Source organism: Procambarus clarkii, chromosome 29 (assembly GCF_040958095.1).
Source record: "Procambarus clarkii isolate CNS0578487 chromosome 29, FALCON_Pclarkii_2.0, whole genome shotgun sequence".
NCBI lineage: Eukaryota > Metazoa > Arthropoda > Malacostraca > Decapoda > Cambaridae > Procambarus > Procambarus clarkii.
In genome coordinates, this window is record NC_091178.1 from 18834892 (window position 1) to 18862172 (window position 27281).

Sequence of the window (27281 nt, forward strand, 5' to 3'; positions counted from 1 at the left end):
ACGGGGGACGGTGGACGGGGGACGGGGGATGGTGGACGGGGGACGGTGGACGGGTGACGTAGATGGTTTACGGCGGACGGGGAACGGTGGACGGGGGACGGTGGACGGTGGACTGGGAAAGGTGGACGGGGAACGGTGGAGGGGGGACGGGGGACGGTGGACGGGGACGATGGACGTGGGACGGTGGACGGGGGACGGTGGACAGGGGACGGGGAACGTGGACGGTAGACGGGGGACGGTGGACGGTGGACGGTAGACGGGGGACGGTGGACGCGTGGGACGGTGGACGGTAGATGGGGGACGGTGGACGGGGGACGGTGGATGGGGGACGGGGAACGGTGGAGGGTCGACGGGCTACGGTGGACGGGGGACGATGGACGGGGGACGGTGCATGGCGGACGGGGAACGGTGGACGGGCTACGGTGGACGGGGGACGGGGGACGGTGGACGGGGGACGGGGGACAGTGGACGGTGGACGGGGAACGGTGGACGGGGGACGGTGGACGGGGAACGGTGGACGGTGGACGGGGGACGATGGACGGTGGACGGTGGACGGTGAACGGGCTACGGTGGACGGGTGACGATGGACGGGGGACGGTGCATGGGGGACGGGGAACGGTGGACGGGCTACGGTGGACCGTGGACGGTGGACGGGGGACGGGGGACAGATGACGGTGGACGGTGGACGGGGGACGGTGGACGGGGAACGGTGGACGGGGGACGGGGGACGGAGGACGGTGGACGGGGGACGGTGGACGTGGGACGGTGGACGGTGGACGGGGGACGGTGGATGGGGGACGGGGAACGGTGGACGGTGGACGGGGGACGGTGGATGGGGGACGGGGGACGGTGGACGGTGGACGGGCTACTGTGGACGGGGGATGATGGACGGGGGACGGGGAACGGTGGACGGGGTACGGTGGACGGGCTACGGTGGACGGGGGACGATGGACGGTGGACGGTGGACGGTGGACGGAGGACGGGGGACGGTGGACGGGGAACGGTGGACAGGGGACGGTGGACGGTGGACGGGGGACGGGGGACGGTGGACGGGGGACGGTGGACGGGGAACGGTGGACGGGGGACGGTGGACGGGGGACGGTGGACGGGTGACGTAGACGGTTTACGGGGAACGGTGGACGGGGGACTGTGGACGGTGGACTGGGAAAGGTGGACGGGGAACGGTGGACGGGGGGACGGCAGACGGTGGACGGGGGACGGGGAACGGTGGACGGGGGACAGTGGACGGTGGACGGGGGACAGTGGACGGTGGACGGTAGATGGGGGACGGTGGACGGGGGACGGTGGACGGGCAACGGTGGACGGGGGACGGGGAACGGTGGACGGGGGACGGGGAACAGGAGACGGTGAACGGGGGACAGGGGACGGGTGACAGGGGACGGGGGACGGGGGACGAGGGACAGGGAACAGGAGACGGTGAACGGGAGAAGGTGAACGGGGGACGGGGGACGGGGAGACTCAAGCTTGATTTATATCAAAGCTGCTGAATAAATAATGTGAAGAAATTAATATTTACCTATGTGTGATGTGCAGGTGTGTAGATGATGTGCAGGTGTGTAGATGATGTGCAGGTGTGTAGATGATGTGCAGGTTTGAAGGTGATGTGCAGGTGATGTGCAGGAGTGCAGGTGATGTGCAGGTGTGAAGGTGATGTGCAGGTGTGTAGGTGATGTGTTTACTAGTTGTGTTTTTGCGGGGGGTTGAGCTTTGCTCTTTCGGCCCGCCTCTCAACTGTCAATCAACTGTTTACTAACTACTTTTTTTTTTCTTTTTTTTTTCACACCACACACACACACACACACACACACACACCAGGAAGCAGCCCGTGACAGCTGACTAACTCCCAGGTACCTATTTACTGCTAGGTAACAGGGGCACTTAGGGTGAAAGAATCTTTGCCCATTTGTTTCTGCCTCGTGCGGGAATCAAACCCGCGCCACAGAATTACGAGTCCTGCGCGCTATCCACCAGGCTACGAGGCCCCTGTGATGTGCAAGTGTGAAGGTGATGTGCAGGTGTGTAGGTGATGTGCAGGTGTGTAGATGATGTGCAGGTGTGAAGGTGAAGTGCAGGTGTGTAGGTGATGTGCAGGTGTGTAGGTGATGTGCAGGTGTGAAGGTTATGTGCAGGTGTGTAGGTGATGTGCAGGTGTGAAGGTGATGTGCAGGTGTGTATGTGATGTGCAGGTGTGAAGGTGATATGCAGGAGTGTAGGTGATGTGCAGGTGTGAAGGTGATGAGCAGGTGTGTAGGTGATGTGCCGGTGTGTAGGTGATGTGCAGGTGTGAAGGTTATGTGCAGGTGTGTAGGTGATGTGTAGGTGTGTAGGAGATGTGCAGTTGTGTAGGTGATGTGCAGGTGTGAAGGAGATGTGCAGGTGTGAAGGTGATGTGCAGGTGTGAAGGTAATGTGCAGGTGTGTAGGTGATGTGCAGGTGTGTAGGTGATGTGCAGGTGTGAAGGAGATGCGCAGGTGTGTAGGTGATGTGTAGGTGTGAAGGTGATGTGCAGGTGTGTAGGTAATGTGCAGGTGTGAAAGTGATGTGCAGTTGTGTAGGTGATGTGCAGGTGTGTAGGTGATGTGCAGGAGTGTAGGTGATGTGCAGGTATGTAGATGTGCAGGTGTGTAGGTGATATGTAGATGTGCAGGTGTGTAGGTGATGTGCAGGTGTGAAGGTGAAGTGCAGGTGTGTAGGTGATGTGCAGTTGTGAAAGTGATGTGCAGGTGTGAAGGTGATGTACAGGTGTGAAGGAGATGTGCAGGTGTGTAGGTGATGTGCAGGTATGTAGATGTGCAGGTGTGTAGGTGATATGTAGATGTGCAGGTGTGTAGGTGATGTGCAGGTGTGAAGGTGAAGTGCAGGTGTGTAGGTGATGTGCAGTTGTGAAAGTGATGTGCAGGTGTGAAGGTGATGTGCAGGCGTGTAGGTGATGTGCAGGTGTGTAGGTGATGTGCAGGTGGTGTGTAGGTGTGTAATGGATGTGCAGGTGTGTAAGGGATGTGTAGGTGGGTTGGTGATGTGTAGGTATGTAAGTGATGTGCAGGTGTGTAAGGGATGTGCAGGTGTGTAGGTGATTTGCAGGTGTGTAAGGGATGTGCAGATGTGTAGGTGATGTGCAGGTGTGTAGGTGATGTACAGGTTTGCAGGTGTGTAGGTGTTGTGCAGGTGTGTAGGTGATGTGCAGGTGTGTAGGTGATGTACAGGTTTGCTGGTGTGTAGGTGTTGAGCAGGTGTGTAGGAGAGACAGCAGCGAGGACTGGGCTAGGCTGCTTCAGGTACCTCAGTACTGCCTCTATGTCTCTCCTAGAACACGACAGATAAGAGTGCCAGTGAGTGAGAGGAGAGTGCCACTCTGACCCTCCCTGCCGTGAGGGCCCGGCACTCCAGGCGGGGCCACACAAATAGTATACAGAACACATTATTATTATTCAAATGAGTTGCAGGTGGCAGCGATCAGGCGGCTTATTGCCACGCAGAATGCTTGGAATTTAATTAATCTACGTTATTAGTTTAGATCACAATCCCGACCACGAGCTTATACACATCTATGTATAGCAGTAGAATGGAATGTCTATCTTTCTCTATTTTTATCTATCGAAAGTGGGTCAGATGCTTGGGGCTATGGTCAACCAAGTTTTTAAAATGACACACATGGAAGGTATGGGTGTGGCAGAGAAAGTCGAGGTCGGCCCTAATGTCGTTTTTAAAAAATATCGGTTAGAATAGCGACTCTTGCAAGGTTTATGGTTTTCAAATTGGGGGTTTTGTTTTCCATGGAGTTTTCAAAAGTTTTTAGTGCTTCAAAATATTACATTGTATGCGTGAGAGATCATGCAGATTTTGTGGGAGAGTCAGTAGAGGTAATATAAATATATATATATATATATATATATATATATATATATATATATATATATATATATATATATATATATATATATATATATATATATATATATATGTCGTACCTAGTAGCCAGAACGCACTTCTCAGCCTACTATGCAAGGCCCGATTTGCCTAATAAGCAAAGTTTTCATGAATTAATGTTTTTTCGACTACCTAACCTACCTAACCTAACCTACCTTTTTCGGCAACCTAACCCAACCTAACCTATGAAGATAGGTTAGGTTAGGTTAGGTAGGGTTGGTTAGGTTCGGTCATATATCTACGTTAATTTTAACTACAATAAAAAAAAATTGACCTCATACATAATGAAATGGGTAGCTTTATCATTTCATAAGAAAAAAATTAGAAAAAATATATTAATTCAGGAAAACTTGGCTTATTAGGCAAATCGGGCCTTGAATAGTAGGCCAAAAAGTGAGTTCTGGCTACTAGGTACGACATATATATATATATATATATATATATATATATATATATATATATATATATATGTGTCGTACCTAGTAGCCAGAACGCACTTCTCAGCCTAGTATGCAAGGCCCAATTTGCCTAATAAGCCAAGTTTTCCAGAATTAATATATTTTCTCTAATTGTTTTCTTATGAAATGATAAAGCTACCCATTTCATTATGTATGAGGTAAATTTTTTTTTAATGGAGTTAAAATTAACGTAGATATATGACCGAACCTAACCAACCCTACCTAACCTAACCTAACCTAACCTATCTTTATCGGTTAGGTTGGGTTAGGTAGCCGAAAAAGTTAGGTTAGGTTAGGTTAGGTAGGTTAGGTAGTCGAAAAACAATTAATTCATGAAAACTTGTCTTATTAGGCAAATCGGGCCTTGCACAGTAGGCTGAGAAGTGCGTTCTGGCTACTAGGTACGACATATATATATATATATATATATATATATATATATATATATATATATATATATATATATATATATATATATATATATATATATGTGTGTGTGTGTGTGTGTGTTCTTCCACAGCAGACTCATACCTGCGTGCACCTCATTATGATTTTCCACTGTAATCCCCCCGCAGGCTTACTGTGTAATCCCAGGATCTGAGAGTAGCATATCTTAAAGCGTCTTGGCTGCCTTAGATCCCTTCCTTTACACCACAGAGGAGCCGTTTTCTCGCGAGATTGAAACAAATATGAAGGATCCATCGTGCGTGTGTAAACATTTCTGAAATTGGCCTTGGAAACAACAGCAGCAGAATGTAACTCCTATAATAACTCTCACAGGAACTCCCTCGATGGATCTCAGGAAGACTCTCTCAATAGCTCTCACAACGACTCCCTTAGTGGCTCTCACAACGACTCCCTTAGTGGCTCTCACAACGACTCCCTTAGTGGCTCTCACAACGACTCCCTTAGTGGCTCTCACAACGACTCCCTTAGTGGCTCTCACAACGACTCCCTTAGTGGCTCTCACAACGACTCCCTCAGTGGCTCTCACAACGACTCCTTAGTGGCTCTCACAACGACTCCCTTAGTGGCTCTCACAACGACTCCTTAGTGGCTCTCACAACGACTCCCTTAGTGGCTCTCACAACGACTCCCTTAGTGGCTCTCACAACGACTCCCTTAGTGGCTCTCACAATGACTCCCTTAGTGGCTCTCACAACGACTCCCTCAGTGGCTCTCACAACGACTCCTTAGTGGCTCTCACAACGACTCCTTAGTGGCTCTCACAACGACTCCCTTAGTGGCTCTCACAACGACTCCCTTAGTGGCTCTCACAACGACTCCTTAGTGGCTCTCACAACGACTCCCTTAGTGGCTCTCACAACGACTCCCTTAGTGGCTCTCACAACGACTCCCTCAGTGGCTCTCACAACGACTCCTTAGTGGCTCTCACAACGACTCCCTTAGTGGCTCTCACAACGACTCCCTTAGTGGCTCTCACAACGACTCCCACAGTGGCTCTCACAACGACTCCCTCAGTGGCTCTCATAACGACTTCCTCAATGGCTCTCACAACGACTCCCACAGTGGCTCTCACAACGACTCCCTTAGTGGCTCTCACAACGACTCCCTCTGTGGCTCTCACAACGACTCCCTCAATGACTCTCACAACGACTCCCTCAGTGGCTCTCACAACGACTTCCTCAATGACTCTCACAACGACTCCCTCAGTGGCTCTCGCAACGACTCCCTCAGTGGCTCTCACAACGACTCCCTCAGTGGCTCTCACAACGACTTCCACATACGATGTATTTTATGAGGACTCACAATCAATACCTTTGACGAGGACTCTCACACAAGGAGAAAAGCGAGGAACTTAACTAAAGATCTCAGCAGGTCTTTACATTAGAGCCATCGTGGAAACCAAGGTTGCAAGATGGAAAGCCAGAGGAAATACTGGATGACTTTGTAGTCACGGTGGAACGGGTGAAGGAGGTCCTGGGGAAACTAGACGTTGTCCCATCAATGGGGCCAGACCTAATCTCCCCATGGCTGCTGAGGGAGGCTGATGAAATACTGTCACCCATTGTCTAACATTTTTAATAAAACCCTTGAGACAGGAAGCCTCCCAGATGTCTGGAAAAAAAGACAAACATTGTCTCAGTATTAAAAAGAGGATAGAAAGGAGGCACTAAACTAAGACTGGTGCCATTGACAAGTATTCATTCAAAAATGCTAGATAAAATAATCAGGTACAGACTTGTGGAGCATATTTGAGAGGATTGACTTTGTGACAAAAAAACTCAGGAGAACCTTGACAATCTCCAAGAGTGGTCCGATAATGGCTGCTGGAGTTCAGTCCCAACAAATGTAAACAAATGAGGAAAGGAAAAGGAGAGAGGAGGCCAGAAGGCATCTTCACCATACGGAAAAAGCAGCTACAGGAACCAGAAAGAAAGAAGATTCTGGGAGTGGATATAATTCCAACACTCTCACCGGAGGAACACATAAACAGGATAACATATGTAGCATTTGAGTTGCACACAAATATAACAACATTTTTTAGAAACCTGAATCAGGACTCTTTCCAAACAGCCAACAAAACATTGGTTCGGCCAAGATTGGAATACGCGTCTCCGGTATGGAATCTGCACCTTGTGAAACATAAAGCCAAAATTGAAAACGTAGAATGGTTGCAACAAGATTAGTGCCAGAGCTAAGAGTGTTGGGCTACGAACATGAGCTGATGGAACTAGATCTCACAATACCATGTTGAACGGCAACATGGTGTTGTCATTCTCAACATCACAACACAATCCTGAATCGCCAAGACATAGTGAAAGATACGACAACAATCACACACACCGACGATCATAGGCGGCTTCGTACGCGTGAGGTCGTGTTCATTTGGGAGTCGACACCAGTAATCAACATCCAGATGAATTCGAATTCGAGCATACAGCAGTACGATGGTCCTCCACTGATCTAGAGGGAAGATGGAAGATGATTAATTGATAAAGATTAAGCCACCCTAAAGGTGGCACGGGCATGTATAGCCCGTGAGTGGAAACCGTTTGAAGTCATTACCAGTAGCTGATACTGTAGATCTGTGGATGAATAGGGTCTGGAAAGTGGGACTGTCGGACGTATAGTTAGGAGAGAAAGCTTCGACGTCGCAGAGAGTAGAGCCAGGGCTCAACCCAGCAACTGGGCGAGGATTTTTGGATAGATAGCAGAATCCATATCTGTCCATATCTGATATTCCACTACAGCATCACTGTCTCAGGGGGCTCCCAGAGCTCTATTTTGTCCTGTTCTTCAGTTTCTTGTGTTGGCTTCGTGTGTGTACCTGGGTGTCCACGGGCGACAGTGTAGGGTATCGTGGGAGAGCCTCGACGATATTCCGCGGTCAGTCGATGGTGATCGTCTGGTCATTTCTGAATGCGGTGTATTGACCTGTGGTTGTGTCCAAAATGCCGGGTACATCGTGACCCTCAAACAGGGCGTTCGTGCCCGATGAGACGTCGAGACTGCATCTTAGGAGCCACACTCATCTTCGCCGGAGAGATCCTCATCGTCCACTTGCTCGTCTGAAGATGCGTAGTCCTCTTCGTCTTGTGTCGCCAGTATTCCTGTTTCTTTTGTGTTGTGTACCGCTGTCGGCGTCGTCTGGGTGTCCGTAGTTGTCGTCGACCGTCCGTGTTCGTGTCTGCAGTTGTTGTCGACCGTCCATCTTGGTGTCTGCAGTTGTCGTCGTCCGTCTTGGTGTCTGCAGTTGTTGTCGACCGTCCGTCTTGGTGTCTGCAGTTGTCGTCGTCCGTCTTCGTGTCTGCAGTTGTTGTCGACCGTCCGTCTTGGTGTCTGCAGTTGTTGTCGTCCGTCTTGGTGTCTGCAGTGGTCGTCGTCCGTCTTGGTGTCTGCAGTTGTCGTTGTCCGTCTTGGTGTCTGCAGATGTCGTCGTCCGTGGAGCGTCCGTCTTGGTGTCTGCAGTTGTTGTCGTCCGTCTTGGTGTCTGCAGTTGTCGTCGTCCGTCTTGGTGTCTGCAGTTGTCGTCGTCCGTGGAGCGTCCGTCTTGGTGTCTGCAGTTGTCGTCGTCCGTCTTGGTGTCTGCAGTTGTCGTCGTCCGTCTTGGTGTCTGCAGTTGTCGTCGTCCGTGGAGCGTCCGTCTTGGTGTCTGCAGTTGTCGTCGTCCGTCTTGGTGTCTGCAGTTGTCGTCGTCCGTCTTGGTGTCTGCAGTTGTCGTCGTCCGTCTTGGTGTCTGCAGTTGTCGTCGTCCGTCTTGGTGTCTGCAGTTGTCGTCGTCCGTCTTGGTGTCTGCAGTTGTCGTCGTCCGTCTTGGTGTCTGCAGTTGTCGTCGTCCGTCTTGGTGTCTGCAGTTGTCGTCGCCAGCCGTGGGACTTAGGTCTTGGTGTCTGCAGTTGTCGTCGCCAGCCGTGGGACTTGGGTCTTGGTGTCTGCAGTTGTCGTCGCCAGCCGTGGGACTTGGGTCTGGGTGGCTGCAGTTGAGCCAGATGGAAGATCTAGCGTACAGCTAGAAGCCGGAGTCAGGCAAGTCACCTCACCCTATCCTTGGGAGCTCGCTACGGTTAATTAAGGGGGTTAGGTGACTCGCAGAGTGAGGTGTACACGTACACGTATATCTGTCTAGATACGTCCAGAATTTGAGCACCGCTCCTGCGCCAGGTAAGTCCACTATGGGCTCACCATAGCCCGTGCTACTTGGAAATTGTTCCGAGAAGCTGAATCTATAACAACAACATCCAGAATTTGTCTCCCGGCTGAGGAGTAGCGGACTATTGTACCACGAAACGGTCGACTGCTCCGGAATGAGGATGGTACCGTGCTGGGTGGCTGAGGATGGTACCGTGCTTGGTGGCTGAGGATGGCACCGTGCTGGGTGGCTGAAGATGGCACCGTGCTGGGTGACTGAGGATGGCACCGTGCTGGGTGGCTGAGGATGGTACCGTGCTTGGTGGCTGAGGATGGCACCGTGCTGGGTGGCTGAAGATGGCACCGTGCTGGGTGACTGAGGATGGCACCGTGCTGGGTGGTTGAGGATGGCACCGTGCTGGGTGGCTGAGGATGGCACCGTGCTGGGTGGCTGAGGATGGCACCGTGCTGGGTGACTGAGGATGGCACCGTGCTGGGTGGTTGAGGATGGCACCGTGCTGGGTGGTTGAGGATGGCACCGTGCTGGGTGACTGAGGATGGCACCGTGCTGGGTGGCTGAGGATGGCACAGTGCTGGGTGGTTGAGGATGGCACCGTGCTGGGTGGCTGAGGATGGCACCGTGCTGGGTGACTGAGGATAGCACCGTGCTGGGTGGCTGAGGATGGCACCGTGCTGGGTGGCTGAGGATGGCACCGTGCTGGGTGGCTGAGGATGGCACCGTACTGGGTGACTGAGGATGGCACCGTGCTGGGTGGCTGAGGATGGCACCGTGCTTGGTGACTGAGGATGGCACCGTGCTGGGTGACTGAGGATGGCACCGTGCTGGGTGACTGAGGATGGCACCGTGCTGGGTGACTGAGGATGGCACCGTGCTGGGTGACTGAGGATGGCACCGTGCTGGGTGGCTGAGGATAGCACCGTGCTGGGTGACTGAGGATGGCACCGTGCTGGGTGGCTGAGGATGGCACCGTGCTGGGTGGCTGAGGATGGCACCGTGCTGAGTGGCTGAGGATGGCACCGTGCTGGGTGGCTGAGGATGGCACCGTGCTGGGTGTCATGGCTGGGAGACAGACATCACCAGGGAGCTTCGTTCTGCATTGAACAAAGAAGAGAGTCCGACTATTACTTAATTTTTAGAGACACAAAGAGTGGCAGGCCACAGCCTTCCTTCATTAGAGGCCAAGAGTGGCAGGTCACAACCTTCCTTCATTAGAGGCCAAGAGTGGCAGGCCACAGCCTTCCTTCATTAGGGGCCAAGAGTGGCAGGCCACAGCCTTCCTTCATTAGGGACCAAGAGTGGCAGGCCACAGCCTTCCTTCATTAGGGGCCAAGAGTGGCAGGTCACAGCCTTCCTTCATTAGGGGCCAAGGGTGGCAGGCCACAGCCTTCCTTCATTAGGGGCCAAGGGTGGCAGGCCACAGCCTTCCTTCATTAGGGGCCAAGAGTGGCAGGCCACAACCTTCCTTCATTAGGGACCAAGAGTGGCAGGCCACAGCCTTCCTTCATTAGGGGCCAAGAGTGGCAGGCCACATCCTTCCTTCATTAGGGGCCAAGAGTGGCAGGCCACATCCTTCCTTCATTAGGGGCCAAGAGTGGCAGGCCACAGCCTTCCTTCATTAGGGGCCAAGAGTGGCAGGTCACAGCCTTCCTTCATTAGGGGCCAAGAGTGGCAGGCCACAGCCTTCCTTCATTACGGGCCAAGAGTGGCAGGCCACAGCCTTCCTTCATTAGGGGCCAAGAGTGGCAGGCCACATCCTTCCTTCATTAGGGGCCAAGAGTGGCAGGCCACAGCCTTCCTTCATTAGGGGCCAAGAGTGGCAGGCCACATCCTTCATTAGGGGCCAAGAGTGGCAGGCCACAGCCTTCCTTCATTAGGGGCCAAGAGTGGCAGGCCACATCCTTCCTTCATTAGGGGCCAAGAGTGGCAGGCCACAGCCTTCCTTCATTAGGGGCCAAGAGTGGCAGGTCACAGCCTTCCTTCATTAGGGGCCAAGAGTGGCAGGCCACATCCTTCCTTCATTAGGGGCCAAGAGTGGCAGGCCACAGCCTTCCTTCATTAGGGGCCAAGAGTGGCAGGCCACAGCCTTCCTTCATTAGGGGCCAAGAGTGGCAGGTCACAGCCTTCCTTCATTAGGGGCCAAGAGTGGCAGGCCACAGCCTTCCTTCATTAGGGGCCAAGAGTGGCAGGTCACAGCCTTCCTTCATTAGGGGCCAAGAGTGGCAGGCCACAGCCTTCCTTCATTAGGGGCCAAGAGTGGCAGGTCACAGCCTTCCTTCATTAGGGGCCAAGAGTGGCAGGCCACAACCTTCCTTCATTAGGGGCCAAGAGTGGCAGGTCACAGCCTTCCTTCATTAGGGACCAAGAGTGGCAGGCCACAGCCTTCCTTCACTAAAGAGAGGCACCGTGGGCCGGCCCGCCACTGCGCTCCTTGGTTAAGAGACACAAACAAAAGTCAAATGACACTTCCCAGGAGGATCAAAGGCAGTTTTGCCTGGCTGTTGTCTTCTGCTTTTGTGTGAACGTTGACAAAGGCAAAACAAATAGATGTTAGGAAAAACATTTTTTAATTACGTTCTTTTATTTATTGTGGCAATCTTTGTGACCTTTCACCTTAAGCCTTTTTTTAAGCCATCTTTCAGTTAATGTTGCCGTCCACCTCTATCCTCTCCGTTCCCTGCCCCTATCCTTCTCACACTCACATCTATCCGCTCTTTTCCCCTGCATCTACCCTACCCTCTCCGTCCCATCATAATATACCTTACCATGCGTGGATTTCGGGGATCAAGGTCTCCGGTCTCTGACCAGACCTCCTGGTTGAGTGTCAGGTCAACCAGGCTGTTTGACGCGGCTGCTCACAGTCTCACGTATGAATCACAGCCTGGTTGATCAAATATCCTTTGAAGGTCCTTATCGAGTTCTCTCTTGAACACTGTGAGGGGGTCGGCCACTCTGAGGTTTCCAGGAGTATTCCTGGAAATATTACTCGGAGTGTACCTGTAGCGGGTTCTGAGACGCCATGCTTTACTCTTAAAGGTAAAGCATGGGACGAGGCTTGATAATTTGATTTAATAAGCTGTTACTTGGAGAAAACGGCAAGCCTCGTCTAGCATCCTTAGCGATATTTCGTCTGGTCAAAAGCGTTTGTGCCATCCAGTTCTGGTAGCTGCTCTCTTTCTTCCTCGGGTTTCACTGCCATTTCAGTAAAGTTATCCCATAGCAGTACCTGTTCGGTGTAGGCTCTGAGCTCTATTACCAGGTCAGCACTTACCTTGAATACTTACTTTAAGTTTTTGTTCAGTTCTTCACATACTTCCTTATCATTCCCTGTGTGCCCTTCCTCCATTTTGTTAAATCTGTTCAATTGGTCGTTCACAGTAATCTATCTCCAGATGAAGTTAAGGAACAGTTTGTGCTGAGATTTTGCACAGTATTCTGTGTCATTTTCGTGCTGCTTCTGTGCCACTCTCCTAGTTTCTGTGTTTTCGTTTCTGGTCTTCAGTATACATGATCTAATTCTGTCCTGTGTTTTCTATGTCTTCCATGTTCTTTTGCTTGGTCTCCTTGCCTCCAGGCACAGCCTGATGAGCCACCGGTTGATGCAGTTTATTATTACCTTATCCCTCAGTGATGGTATGACTCTTGCTTCGACTTCTTTTAATTTTCTCTTTACATAGACAATCTCTTTGCTTTCCATGATTTCCCAATGCAATCCCGCTCCCAGAATTCTTTGATCTGTTATTTCCCTTTCCATTAGACTTACCTTAAACTCCGTTGCTTACATATTTCTATGGTCTTCAATGTCGCTATTTACTCGATAAGTAAAAGACACTGGCTCATAGTGGTAATTCTTGGTCATTGTTGTCCAAGGCCGTGTAATGACCGGGTCTAGTTTAGCTGGTTGGTCACCACCCAGTCTTCTAATTTCCTCCTTGAAATGTTATAACATGAAGCTCCTCTTTACCACTTCTACAACATTAGTGCTCCATGTGCTAATCTTCTCCTCTTGGAGTCATCGTTTCCCAGTCAATTTGACCATGACTGAAGTTACCCGTCACTGGGATCTTTGCTGTGTCTACCACCCATGGAAGCATATTTATTTAGGCCCTGCTCCTAATTTCGTGTTCTTTTGGTGTTCTGTGTGGCGTCCTCTGGGGTCCTCTGGAGTCCTCTGGGGTCCTCTGGGGTCCTCTGGAGGGCTCTAGATTACGGCCACAACCACTTCTCACCTCACACTAAATAATTCCCATGATGCTCTCCTGGTATTTGTTTACCTCATACAAGGAAATCTGTTCAGAGATTAAGTTTGTTTTGACTTGCAGAGCAACAATTTCTCCTCCTCTGCCCAACCACTTGGGCTGGACGGTCTCGCTTCATGCAGGTCGGAGTTTGATCCTCGACTGTCCAAGTGTTGGGCACTATTCCATCCCGCCAAACAATCCGAAATCCTTATCCTAATCCTTCCAAGTGCAATATAGTCATAATGGCTTGCAGCTTTCTAATGATAGTTCACTTCACTCCTCCTCCTCTCAAAAGCTTTTCCCTTCACATTGTCTTGTATTCCCTTGGGAATATTGCATTGTTTATCATACAATTCATCTGGTTACCACTAATGCTATCACATCAGCATTGGTGCCATCAGTTTATATAGCATGTCAACCTTTTTTGGAGTTCATATGCTATATTTGGCCGTCGACCAGAACTGGTGTACCAGATCTTCTAAGTCTTCATTATTGTTCTGTCCTCTTGGTGTACATTTTCAAGTCTAGCAATACGTTTCAAGTAGATTAGGAAGAATGTTGTTGTTAAGGTAGGAGTGGATTTGAGATGTGTGAAAAAGAAGAGGGTGTGGGTGATTTTTGGGCAGTGGACTGGACTGAGGGGAGGTTGAGGGGAAATATATCAATCTTAAGGTCGAGGGGGGGGGGGGGGGGAGAGGTGTTGGAATAAGTGATGGCGTTCCGAAGGAAAATGTTGGAGGAGGGAGTATGTGTGAGTGATGGTCAATGGGGCAGTGAGTGAGTGTGATGGACGGGTAGAGGGAGTTGATGATCTGTAAGTGTCGAGTAATTGGGGGAGAGGAGTGGGTGTTACAGGAGAGGGAGGACGATGGATCTCTGACATGTTTAGTCTGGTGAAGGTTCTGAAGGTGTCCGTCACGCTGTTGGTTACTTTCTCAACCCTCGAACCCTGAACCCTGGTCTATTTACCTGAAGTCCTGGCAGGTTATTGGTTTGTCCTTGGACTGGACGGTAGAAAAACGGTCTCACTTCTTATAGGACCGCGTTCAATCCCAGACTGTCCAAGTGGTCGATACCATCATACCTTCCCTCGGTCCAATCCTAAATCCTTGCCCTTATCCTTTCCAAGTGCTACATAGTCATAATGGATCAATGTTTTCTCCTGATAATTACTTTACCTTTCCCTGTATTTTCCCTTACATGTGCGTGTTGCTTTTGCAAGTGCTGGGGAGTGAGAGCATTCTGCATCTGACACTTGTTGGTCACCTCCATGTTGCCATCCTCGCCTATGTCGGGTTGACAAGGAGTTGACTGTTGACTGTGATGTGTTGTGTGCTCAACTGCGATCAACACAAAGTATCTTTGAAAATGATTAAGAAATATTTGACTTACAATATGGCTAGCCTCAGCACATTGACTTTCCATACACATATATGTGATGACCTTCCGGCTACACTAATGACAGCGCAGGGCGGCGGACCTCGAGCAATGTGTAGATGGATGCCTCTCTCTCCCTCCTTTCTCCTCCAACATATCCTCACGTGTTTCAACATGCAAGGTTATTTATTTTAGAAATTTTGGGATTCCCCTATACTTTATTGGTGTCTATAGTGTATAGACTTTATTGGAAACATTTCCGTAGACTTTTTAGGTTGAAGACTTTTGTAGCCCGTAGACTTCACTGGATATTTTGTAGTCTTGTAGACTTAAATGATGTTCTGACCGTCGAATGATTTGCAAGTATCGGGTTGTAGTTTTAGTGTGCTAACTTTAACAGAAAATTTTATGAGTCCGCAGACATTCACTGGACCTTCGTAGCCCATAAACCTTTGGGAAAATTTTGGACCTCATAGACTTTAATGGTGTTTGTAATGCATTGACTTTATCGGGAATATTCCAATAGACTTTAACAGGAGTATTGTAGAGACCTGTAGACTTTAACAGGAGTATTGTAGAGACCTGTAGAGGTTAACAAGAGCTCCTAAAAGACCGTAATCTTAAACAAGAATCAAGGTCTGTAGACTTAAACGAGGATCTCAGCTCATAGACTTAATAAGTGGGGTTTTAGTGTGTAGTGTATTGTAAACATAATAGTGGTAAGTATTGACTTTGTACAGATGGAAAACGTTATTTTGATAATGATCGTGAGATAATAAAATTATTATTCTGTGATACTTATATACTTGGATGGAGGGAGGGAATTATCAGGGAAAAGAGCCAAGCCATTGCGACTATATAGCACTTGGAAGGGACCAGGATAAGGATTTGAGATGGGAGGGGGAGGTAGGAATAGTGCCCAACCACTTGGACGATCGGGGATTGAAAGCCGGCTTGCATGAAGCGAGACCGTCGCTCTACCGTCCAGCCCAAGTGGTTGGACATACTAGGTTGGAGTGAACATTTTAATTAAAAAAGAGTGTACCTCTTATTCCCTAACAAATATGCTAAAAGTAAGAAACAATTGACTTTGTGTCCTTGTCACCAGTTTCAGGCCGGCAGCCGCTCTGAACACGTCTGCCGTGGGGGGGGGGGGAGGGGAGGGGGGGGGGCGGGGAGGGGGGGAGGGGAGGGGGGAGGGGGGAGGGGGGGAAGGTAGGGTGGTGGTAAAAAAGACCAAGACGGTCATAACTCACCAACTGTTGTTGCTAGAGACATGATTTATGGCTCAAAACTTACAGAAACCTCATGTTTCTATGTCTTAAAAGGAACTTTTCTCTAAGCAAGGAAGTAGTTATTGACAAAAAGCTATTTTGGTAGGTTTTTAAAAGTGGAAAATTCTTATATATCACCTTTGAATCATCATTTCTTTAACATTATTCTTGTTTATTTCTGACAGTTGGAAATTATATTTAATATAAAATTAAGATTCCATTATAACCATAAGAAATATACTTGGCAGATCAGTACTTGTTACAAGTGGTTACGAAATAGAGACTCGATGAAGCTCATCATCTACGGAAGCTTTGCAGTGATATACTTTTAATGGTCAGGAATCAACCTGTCCTCCTACAAAGAACGTCGCATTTATATCGTATGCTTTACATAAGACCAAAAATCGTCGTACTAGAAAATAGAAGTTGCCCGTTTTCTGTTTTGGGTCCTCTGGTAGGTTAGGAGACGACACTCTAAATCGACCGTTTTCTTGACGTTGGGAAACTTAGAAGGACGGACTGTATGAAAAGATATCAGACCGGACAACAGCTGCAGTCTCCCACATTGTGTTGTAAGATGGTGGTCTCATAACTCATAATAATAACAGTTGTCATCGATCATAGCAAGCTACGAAGAGAGCAGGAACAGTGTTGGAATAAACTCAGGAGGAGCAGGAGAACTTAAAATATGTGGACACGCGTCACTGAGATGGCCGCAAAGATGCAACACAAACTGTTTTCCATGGGCCCAAAACTATATTGATCAGTGCAACTTGAAGAGCACTACACTGTCGTTGGTAAGCCAGGAGAATCTTACTTCACTCCTTTTTCTCCTGATGTTGGCAAAATCAGAACTATCGCACATGACATGTTTAATTCCTTAAAGGCCCTGAATTACACGATGAGCTTGCAACTGTTGGTACTGACGGTGTGGCATCTATGACCGGCAAGTACAATGGTTACATTCGAGGCTTAGAGAGGTTGTTAGGCAAGTCACTTCAGTGGGTTATATTATAGACTGTGGGTTGGTTGGTGTTGTCGTCGTTGATCATTCTCTATGGACAACCCAACCCACAACTCGGCAGAGTGCTTATACTAGGAGATCACCCTTGGCGCTTCTGGCTCTTGGAGAGGGGCTCAACGTCACACGTTTAGGGGATGCGGCTCCAACACTTAGCCTCGTTGTCACGTGCACACACCCACTCGAGCCGCTGTGACTCCCCACTCTCTCCTTATGAGATATGATCTCAATCCCCTATGACTTACTAGTATTACCTCCTACCCTGTCCACAGCAGTGGTTCTTGGTTCTTTCTCTCTCTCTCTCCTTCTTTACTACCTCCTGGGAAGCCTCACTAGGACAAGGGCAAACACCAGCAAATTGTGACACATTTACTGGACAAAGCACATACACGATACATACACACATATAATAATAATGAATCCTATACTCTATAATATCACAATCAGGTTGCACTCCAACACCATCAGAACTCTATTATCAGCTTATCAAGTGGTATCCTATCTCCTGGTTCACCACCTGATACTATTAACCTCCACAAGTTGATCAAGCCTACATACACTGTTGCACTATCAGCAAGATAATGTATATATAGAAAACCAGCATTTGAATGCAATAACATATATCAGTATAAATGTTCATTGATACACAACAATGATTAATCGATCACTGTCAGTCCTCGAGCACATACATCTGTAGGTAATCAAGCCTACGACTGCAACTCTAAGCTTCAGAATAAATCACTCCTTGACATAAGAATGCAAACAGTCACTCACCTCTCACTGCGTCTTGCACGCTAATGACAACCAAACACTATCAACTCCCTATAAGTAATCCACCAGAACTTCCCCTTCCACCTCTGGAAGTTCACTACCCTAATATCCTTAGGTTCTTCCGGGCTTCACTACCAGGATCCTCTGCAGCTCCTCCAGGCTGCTATCATGAAGTTTCCTTGAGCAACTACGGTGCTTCACCCTTCTGCTAGGGTCCTCCACAGCTCTCTTGGCTGCTACACCATGAAGTTTCCCCGAGTAACTATGGTGCTTCTCCACCTCTACAGAAGCACATGACACTCCTCTTCACTGCTGCTTCTCCTCACAGCTCGAGGTCCTCTGCTCCACTACCTTGGAGTCTCATCAGCTACTTCATCTGCTGGCTTCGAAATTCTCAGCAACTTCTTCCCCAAAGGACAAACCACAGATTAACTGATCGAGGGCGCTTTCCCTCTGACGGCGTCTGGTCAGGGCACTCCACACAGCCCACGAAAATGCCTCTGAGCAGCTTATTAAACTCTCCTCGCTGTCCAAGACTTGACACCACAACGTTCTCAGCTCAATTCCACAGCTGGCACGTCTGCACACTTCTCTTCTCTTAGAGATATATCACTAGGGGTTCCCTTCTGGCGGGAGCTCAAATGTAGCGCGGCTTTCCCCTGCGATGTCTGGCACTCAAGTGAGGTCAAGGTCCTCCGGAAGCGAGCCTCACGCCTCCAGCAAAATGTCCACATCTCCTCGCCAGTCATTTATCTATTTTCTTCTGCATTGCCCATAATCTCAAACTGTTATACATATCCAACCAGCCATTTTACATATGGGTTATCACCTCAATATTTACTAGACCTTCAAATCAGGTCAGGCTTGCTGAATAACTCTCAAGAAGGGAGACTCGTTTCTCCTGCAGGCTGAGATCATAACAGTTATTTGCCTTCTACATACCAACGAACCTCCACACCGTCAAGAATTTGTGATCCTTAATGGAACCACAATACTCCTGACTCATTCCAAGAACATACTGAGAAAAATTTGAATGGGGATGTGTCAAATTGGCCAATGGCTTATTTCAAGCTTGTGTCAAAACTCCCACTTTAAAGAGCTGCCACAGTCTGTTGTTGATGACCTGAGCACAGATCAGTACTACGCTTACAGGATAAGCTTGGCAATTATTTTGGGAACAGTCGACAGTGATCTGCAATATCTGAATTCTGGTCCACTTGTGCGTTGACGGTGGCTGACCCTTGACTGCAGGATATTCCATACTATGTGTCGTTGGATCAACCATCATCAAACCTGGAGTCTCTGGTGCAATTATGTTTTCAACTGTATTTCCCAACTCGGTTGTAAAATAAGGTTGTGGCGTTGTGCAGGAAACAGCCTTGAAAGTAGTGAAACAAAATACATTTTCATGCACAGCCAAAGAATGTCTTGGTTGCAATGTTTTGCGACAGCGATGATGAAATATGAAAGTCGGATGTGGAGAAAGCGCTTTTCATGTGCAGAAAGTTTCCATTATATACTATTTTACATGCAAATTTTAGAGGTATAGTTGTTGATAGTGATGAGGAGGAAGATTTATTTGGAGCACGAGAAAACATTAATGTACGACAATTCCATCTACCAGCATTAAACCTGACAGCAAAATGTTGTCTTGATATAAATTTTTGTCGTCAACATCCCCCAGCCATTCAGCACTTAATTAAAGGAACATTTATGGTTCATTGTTTCGATGTAGAACAATGCCAAAAGAAACCTTTACAGCTCAACCATCCGTATCACAACAAGCCTGTTGAATGACATGTTAAGTTGGTGACGGTGTGATTTGTCAGAAAATTACATCCCACAAACTTATGCAAATATTGATACCAAAATATAGTTTTCATAAGAACTAATTATGGCTAAACACCAAGTCTAGTGTCGTTGGTGAGTCATATTTCCTTACTCTTCTTGGTTCTGTAATATGTGGTTTCAAGAAGTGTTTATCTTCTGTATCTACCAGTTTTGCTTTCCATGTCTCATCACTCCCATGGGGGTCCTTACTTATCCAGTCTATTTCCCTGTGATTGAAATCCCCAGTATTAGAATCCTGGCTCTCGCTCTCCTTGCCAGGCAAGTCTCATTTCATTTATCACATTCTTTCCCCAGGCCTTGTGTTGTTTAGTGGGGGTTGTAAAGCACAGCTACCACTACCTTCATGTCTCCAAATGTTGCTATTCCTAGTACTTACTCCTTTGATCAGGTTCCTCTGACACTTTTACTTCTTCAAAAATCCAGTGTTGGTGGTTGCAGCAGTAGGGCTAGTCCACACCCTCTCCTTCTCACCCTATCCTTCCTTATTACTTGATATCCTCATGGAAAGATTGCATTTCCTATAACACTCATCAATTTTGTTCTTGTGTTTTTGTTATTGCAATAATGTGTGATTGTTCTTCAGTCACTCTTTTCCGTAACTCTACTCATTTATTTGTAATACATTAATAGCACTAATCTCTACTGAACTGCTTTTATTTCTGCCAAGGAGGATTGGTTCCAGTTCTATTGGCGTTCTGATAGGGGAGGCGGCATTTGTTGGTTTAGTCACACCTGTCCTTTGCTGTGAATGGGTGTCTCTACAAGCTGCTTTAACCAATTATTCTGTTGCACTGGAGTCCCTGATGCCTGACTTTCCCATTCTTGTGTACTACTTTCATTGCTTTCTGGTCTTCTTGAGACATTTACCCTCCATACTTTCTGATTTTCATTATATCCTCCTTCGACATATCTTGGCTAATGAATACTGTAAGGTAAGTTCGTCTGTCCCTCAATTTTGACTTTTCAGATATCATATGTTTTGCTGCAACATTATTCTGGAAGATTATATTCAATGGTTGATTCCTTCCTAATTGGAACATACCAAGCCTACAGTAATGACTAATTTCCTTGGATGTCTCTCTAGTCTGTCTGTATTCTTGTGAGAGTTCCTGTAATCTCTTTCTGATCACCTTCTCTTCTCCTATGCCATGTTTCTCTCTCTGGCTCTGACAGATTGTATACTATCACTGATTTCTCCCTCTCCAGCATCTGACTACATTTTTAACAACCTGCTGGCTTTTACCAGCATCTATTACCGTTGCTTTAATGAACTCTTTTTCCATCTGATCCCTTAGCTACATCAGTTTTGTTAGGTCTTGTTCCACATTTATCTGTTACATTCTCTATGTTTTGTTGTCCTTCTGGCCTCCTCTGTTGCCTTCCCCTACTCTTCCCTTGACTTTATTCTAACCTGAAGCCTATGCCCATTTTCATCTCCATCTCCTTTTTTTTGTAATTTATTTCCCTCAACTGCTCTAGATTCTCCAAGGTAGCTACTCTGAGTTCCTCACTCTTGTCAAGGTTTCCATTTAGGTCCACAATGACCTCCACTCCCTCTATCTTCACTCTCTCTCCCTTTCTTGGATTCCTTGTAACTGTCCTCCAAGTGAAGCTGCATCTGCTTTTAGCTCTCCTATCACCTTTTCTCTTTGCTTTCTCTCCTCCTCCACATGTCTTGTAAGCGATTCTGTATACTCCTTCAACTCTGTTATGGTGTTGGCATTTCTTATCTGTCCCCTCTTTCATTTGGGCCTCTAGTAATGTTGATATATTCCATGTAGCTGTGTTTAGTTTTTTTAACGCTCCTTTTCCTGAATCTCATTGCTATTTCTGTGTCACTATCTCTCCTAATCTTCTCCTTCCAACTGCTCTATGTTCTTCTCTGTCATTGCTTCTGTTCTTCTCACAGGTGTTCCCTATGTTACACTACACTATAACACATAACACTCAGGTACAACAGGCAAGCTGACTGGCAACAACTCAGACCCAAGTGATCGGCCAGTGGTGGGTGGCTCCTGGCTGCCTCAGTCACTGACAGGCCAGTGGTGAGTGGCTCCTGGCAGCCTCAGTCACTGACCGGCCAGTGGTGAGTGGCTCCTGGCTGCCTCAGTCACTGACCGGCCAGTGGTGGGTGGCTCCTGGCTGCCTCAGTCACTGACCGGCCAGTGGTGGGTGGCTCCTGGCTGCCTCAGTCACTGACCGGCCAGTGGTGGGTGGCTCCTGGCTGCCTCAGTCACTGACCGGCCAGTGGTGGGTGGCTCCTGGCTGCCTCAGTCACTGACCGGCCAGTGGTGGGTGGCTCCTGGCTGCCTCAGTCACTGACCGGCCAGTGGTGGGTGACTTCTGGCTGCCTCAGTCACTGACAGGCTAGTGGTGGGTGGCTCCTGACTGCCTCAGTCACTGACCGGCCAGTGGTGGGTGGCTCCTGGCAGCCTCAGTCACTGACCGGCCAGTGGTGGGTGGCTCCTGGCAGCCTCAGTCACTGACCGGCCAGTGGTGGGTGGCTCCTGGCAGCCTCAGTCACTGACCGGCCAGTGGTGGGTGGCTCCTGGCAGCCTCAGTCACTGACCGGCCAGTGGTGGGTGGCTCCTGGCTGCCTCAGTCACTGATCGGCCAGCGGTGAGTGGCTCCTTACTGAATCAGTCACTGACAGGCCAGTGGTGGGTGGCTCCTGGCAGCCTCAGTCACTGACCGGCCAGTGGTGGGTGGCTCCTGGCTGCCTCAGTCACTGACAGGCCAGTGGTGGGTGGCTCGACCTGACTGCCTCAGTCACTGACCGGCCAGTGGTGGGTGGCTCCTGGCAGCCTCAGTCACTGACCGGCCAGTGGTGGGTGGCTCCTGGCAGCCTCAGTCACTGACCGGCCAGTGGTGGGTGGCTCCTGGCAGCCTCAGTCACTGACCGGCCAGTGGTGGGTGCCTCCTGGCTGCCTCAGTCACTGACTGGCCAGTGGTGAGTGGCTCCTGACTGCCTCAGTCACTGACCGGCCAGTGGTGAGTGGCTCCTGACTGCCTCAGTCACTGACCGGCCAGTGGTGGGTGGCTCCTGGCAGCCTCAGTCACTGACCGGCCAGTGGTGGGTGGCTCCTGGCAGCCTCAGTCACTGACCGGCCAGTGGTGGGTGCCTCCTGGCTGCCTCAGTCACTGACCGGCCAGTGGTGGGTGGCTACTGGCAGCCTCAGTCACTGATCGGCCAGTGGTGAGTGGGTCCTGGCTGCCTCAGTCACTGACAGGCCAGTGGTGGGTGGCTCCTGGCAGCCTCAGTCACTGACCGGCCTGTGGTGGGTGGCTCCTGGCAGCCTCAGTCACTGACCGGCCATTGGTGGGTGGCTCCTGGCTGCCTCAGTCACTGACCGGCCAGTGGTGGGTGGCTCCTGGCTGCCGCAGTCACTGACCGGCCAGTGGTGGGTGGCTTCTGGCTGCCTCAGTCACTGACAGGCCAGTGGTGGGTGGCTCCTGACTGCCTCAGTCACTGACTGGCCAGTGGTGGGTGGCTCCTGGCAGCCTCAGTCACTGACCGGCCAGTGGTGGGTGGCTCCTGGCAGCCTCAGTCACTGACCGGCCAGTGGTGGGTGGCTCCTGGCAGCCTCAGTCACTGATCGGCCAGTGGTGAGTGGGTCCTGGCTGCCTCAGTCACTGACAGGCCAGTGGTGGGTGGCTCCTGGCTGCCTCAGTCACTGACTGGCCAGTGGTGAGTGGCTCCTGACTGCCTCAGTCACTGACCGGCCAGTGGTGGGTGGCTCCTGGCAGCCTCAGTCACTGACCGGCCAGTGGTGGGTGGCTCCTGGCAGCCTCAGTCGCTGACCGGCCAGTGGTGGGTGCCTCCTGGCTGCCTCAGTCACTGAGCGACCAGTGGTGGGTGGCTCCTGGCAGCCTCAGTCACTGATCGGCCAGTGGTGTGTGGGTCCTGGCTGCCTCAGTCACTGACAGGCCAGTGGTGGGTGGCTCCTGGCAGCCTCAGTCACTGACCGGCCAGTGGTGAGTGGCTCATGACTGCCTCAGTCACTGACCGGCCAGTGGTGAGTGGCTCCTGGCTGCCTCAGTCACTGACAGGCCAGTGGTGAGTGGCTCCTGACTGCCTCAGTCACTGACCGGCCAGTGGTGAGTGGCTCCTGGCTGCCTCAGTCACTGACAGGCCAGCGGTGGGTGGCTCCTGGCAGTCTCAGTCACTGACCGGCCAGTGGTGAGTGGCTCCTGGCTGCCACAGTCACTGACCGGCCAGTGGTGGGTGGCTCCTGGCAGCCTCAGTCACTGACCGGCCAGTGGTGGGTGGCTCCTGGCTGCCTCAGGCACTGACAGGCCAGTGGTGGGTGGCTCCTGACTGCCTCAGTCACTGACCGGCCAGTGGTGAGTGGCTCCTGGCTGCCTCAGTCACTGACAGGCCAGTGGTGGGTGGTTCCTGGCAGCCTCAGTCACTGACAGGCCAGTGGTGGGTGGCTCCTGACTGCCTCAGTCACTGACCGGCCAGTGGTGAGTGGCTCCTGGCTGCCTCAGTCACTGACAGGCCAGTGGTGGGTGGCTCCTGGTTGCCTCAGTCACTGACCGGCCAGTGGTGAGTGGCTCCTGACTGCCTCAGTCACTGACCGGCCAGTGGTGAGTGGTTCCTGGCTGCCTCAGTCACTGACCGGCCAGTGGTGGGTGGCTCCTGGCTGCCTCATTCACTGACCGGCCAGTGGTGGGTGGCTCCTGGCTGCGTCAGTCACTGACAGGCCAGTGGTGGGTGGCTCATGATTGCCTCAGTCACTGACCGGCCAGTGGTGGGTGGCTCCTGGCAGCCTCAGTCACTGACCGGTCAGTGGTGGGTGGCTCCTGGCTGCCTCAGTTACTGACCGGCCAGTGGTGGGTGCCTCCTGGCTGCCTCAGTCACTGACCGGCCAGTGGTGGGTGGCTCCTGGCAGCCTCAGTCACTGATCGGCCAGTGGTGAGTGGCTCCTGGCTGCCTCAGTTACTGACAGGCCAGTGGTGGGTGGCTCCTGGCTGCCTCAGTCACTGACCGGCCAGTGGTGAGTGGCTCCTGACTGCCTCAGTCACTGACCGGCCAGTGGTGAGTGGCTCCTGGTTGCCTCAGTCACTGACAGGCCAGTGGTGAGTGGCTCCTGACTGCCTCAGTCACTGACCGGCCAGTGGTGAGTGGCTCCTGGCTGCCTCAGTCACTGACAGGCCAGTGGTGGGTGGCTCCTGGCAGCCTCAGTCACTGACCGGCCAGTGGTGGGTGGCTCCTGGCTGCCTCAGTCACTGACAGGCCAGTGGTGGGTGGCTCCTGGCAGCCTCAGTCACTGACCGGCCAGTGGTGAGTGGCTCCTGGCTGCCTCAGTCACTGACCGGCCAGTGGTGAGTGGCTCCTGACTGCCTCAGTCACTGACCGGCCAGTGGTGAGTGGCTCCTGGCTGCCTCAGTCACTGACAGGCCAGTGGTGGGTGGTTCCTGGCAGCCTCAGTCACTGACAGGCCAGTGGTGGGTGGCTCCTGGCTGCCTCAGTCACTGACAGGCAAGTGGTGAGTGGCTCCTGGCTGCCTCAGTCACTGACAGGCCAGTGGTGAGTGGCTCCTGGCAGCCTCAGTCACTGACCGGCCAGTGGTGGGTGGCTCCTGACTGCCTCAGTCACTGACAGGCCAGTGGTGGGTGGCTCCTGGCAGCCTCAGTCACTGACAGGCCAGTGGTGAGTGGCTCCTGGCAGCCTCAGTCACTGACCGGCCAGTGGTGGGTGGCTCCTGACTGCCTCAGTCACTGACCGGCCAGTGGTGAGTGGCTCCTGGCAGCCTCAGTCACTGACCGGCCAGTGGTGGGTGGCTCCTGGCAGCCTCAGTCACTAACCGGCCAGTGGTGAGTGGCTCCTGGCTGCCTCAGTCACTGACAGGCCAGTGGTGGGTGGCTCCTGGCTGCCTCAGTCACTTTCAGACAAGTGGTGAGTGGCTCCTGGCTGCCTCAGTCACTGACAGGCTAGTGGTGAGTGGCTCCTGGCTGCCTCAGTCACTGACAGGCCAGTGGTGAGTGGCTCCTGACTGCCTCAGTCACTGACAGGCCAGTGGTGGGTGGCTCCTGACTGCCTCAGTCACTGACCGGCCAGTGGTGGGTGGCTCCTGGCAGCCTCAGTCACTGACCGGCCAGTGGTGGTTGGCTCCTGGCTGCCTCAGTCACTGACAGGCCAGTGGTGGGTGGCTCCTGGCTGCCTCAGTCACTGACAGGCCAGTGGTGGGTGGCTCCTGGCTGCCTCAGTCACTGACAGGCCAGTGGTGGGTGGCTCCTGGCTACCTCAGTCACTGACCGGCCAGTGGTGGGTGGCTCCTGGCTGCCTCAGTCACTGACAGGCCAGTGGTGGGTGGCTCCTGGCTGCCTCAGTCACTGACAGGCCAGTGGTGGGTGGCTCCTGGCAGCCTCAGTCACTGACAGGCCAGTGGTGGGTGGCTCCTGGCAGCCTCAGTCACTGACAGGCCAGTGGTGGGTGGCTCCTGGCTGCCTCAGTCACTGACAGGCCAGTGGTGGGTGGCTCTTGGCAGCCTCAGTCACTGACAGGCCAGTGGTGGGTGGCTCCTGGCAGCCTCAGTCACTGACAGGCCAGTGGTGGGTGGCTCCTGGCAGCCTCAGTCACTGACAGGCCAGTGGTGGGTGGCTCCTGGCTGCCTCAGTCACTGACCGGCCAGTGGTGGGTGGCTCCTGGCAGCCTCAGTCACTGACAGGCCAGTGGTGGGTGGCTCCTGGCTGCCTCAGTCACTGACAGGCCAGTGGTGGGTGGCTCCTGGCTGCCTCAGTCACTGACAGGTCAGTGGTGGGTGGCTCCTGGCTGCCTCAGTCACTGACAGGCCAGTGGTGGGTGGCTCCTGGCTGCCTCAGTCACTGACCGGCCAGTGGTGGGTGGCTCCTGGCAGCCTCAGTCACTGACCGGCCAGTGGTGAGTGGCTCCTGGCAGCCTCAGTCACTGACAGGCCAGTGGTGGGTGGCTCCTGGCTGCCTCAGTCACTGACAGGCCAGTGGTGGGTGGCTCCTGGCTGCCTCAGTCACTGACAGGCCAGTGGTGGGTGGCTCCTGGCTGCCTCAGTCACTGACAGGCCAGTGGTGAGTGGCTCCTGGCTGCCTCAGTCACTGACAGGCCAGTGGTGGGTGGCTCCTGGCTGCCTCAGTCACTGACAGGTCAGTGGTGGGTGGCTCCTGGCTGCCTCAGTCACTGACAGGCCAGTGGTGGGTGGCTCCTGGCTGCCTCAGTCACTGACCGGCCAGTGGTGGGTGGCTCCTGGCAGCCTCAGTCACTGACCGGCCAGTGGTGAGTGGCTCCTGGCAGCCTCAGTCACTGACAGGCCAGTGGTGGGTGGCTCCTGGCTGCCTCAGTCACTGACAGGCCAGTGGTGGGTGGCTCCTGGCTGCCTCAGTCACTGACAGGCCAGTGGTGGGTGGCTCCTGGCTGCCTCAGTCACTGACAGGCCAGTGGTGAGTGGCTCCTGGCTGCCTCAGTCACTGACAGGCCAGTGGTGGGTGGCTCCTGGCTGCCTCAGTCACTGACAGGCCAGTGGTGGGTGGCTCCTGGCTGCCTCAGTCACTGACAGGCCAGTGGTGGGTGGCTCCTGGCTGCCTCACTCCACGTGGTGGGTGGGTTGGTGGTCATTATTTTGTTATCCAATGTTTTCCTCTCCTGACACTGAACGTTTTTTCCCTTTACCTCTATTAATCCAGTTTAATTGTTTCAGTAAATATGTGTTGTTGTGCATCAGAGTGGCAGTGGGGTAATGAGGGCCAGTG

The 27281-nt window shown here is 51.7% G+C and overlaps 1 protein-coding gene across 1 annotated transcript in view; it reads right to left on the reverse strand.

The window, feature by feature from the left end:
* LOC123765117 (uncharacterized) overlaps positions 1 to 27281 on the reverse strand; it is a 936064-nt gene that overhangs the window by 403477 nt on the left and 505306 nt on the right. The window lies entirely within an intron of this gene.